This window comes from Parasteatoda tepidariorum, chromosome 9, assembly GCF_043381705.1.
Source record: "Parasteatoda tepidariorum isolate YZ-2023 chromosome 9, CAS_Ptep_4.0, whole genome shotgun sequence".
Classification (NCBI taxonomy): domain Eukaryota; kingdom Metazoa; phylum Arthropoda; class Arachnida; order Araneae; family Theridiidae; genus Parasteatoda; species Parasteatoda tepidariorum.
The window spans coordinates 49,326,398-49,327,300 of NC_092212.1; positions in this window are offsets into that span (position 1 = coordinate 49,326,398).

Genomic DNA, 903 nt, shown 5'->3' on the forward strand with positions numbered 1-903 from the left:
CCTTGTGGAATCACGCACCGGAGTAAAAACTGGTAACAATAAATTTCATTTTTTAGTTTTTTTCCGGGAATAATAAAAATCCATAACTACCAATTGTTTTTAACGGATGCAATTTTTATATTGAATTGCTTCTTCGCTGTGATAAATTTCCTTACCGTGAATTGTTATTGTTGAGAATAGATTAACTTCTCCCGAACATTATCTAATATTGAAATAGTTCTTCTACCAGTATTTTCACTTTTCCCCGGCGTGAACGTGTTAAAGGGCGAGAATTTGAAAAATGATTATATGAAAAACCTCCCAAGTTTTATCGTGATGTTTTTCATCAAAGTTTTACTTGTTTTTCCTTTCAGTTTCCTTACTAGTTGTTTGAGAGATTTTAATAGCGTTTTTGTTTCTTCTTCGTTTAAATATTAATTTATGACTCCAACTTTTTTCATTTAACTTTTGGCAAGAGGTATGAAGTATACATTAAGGTTAATGATTATGAAACACTCTTTATTGTTCTAACTTTTTTTTAAAAAAAATAAGACATATTTTTTAAGATGTTATCTTGCGCATTTCTTTTGTTTCAAACCATGCAATGCAAATCTATTAACGAGTCTTTAATTTATCTTCATTAACCCTTTCGCGCCGACTGCCACAAATACGTGCCAGCACAAAACCGTATCGATCAGGGTAAAAAGATAAAACTGGTAATCAAAGTATTTCTTTAGTAGTTTATTTGCGGGCGGAATTATAAATGTTTGATTTATTTAATTCACCATTACTTTGTTCAAAATAAAACTATTTAGTTATACTTTGAACTAACATTGATTATAATAATAGTATAAAAAGGGATCTTAAAATTGATGACATCAACGTCTATATAAAAAATTTAAACCAAAATTTCTACGATGAAGC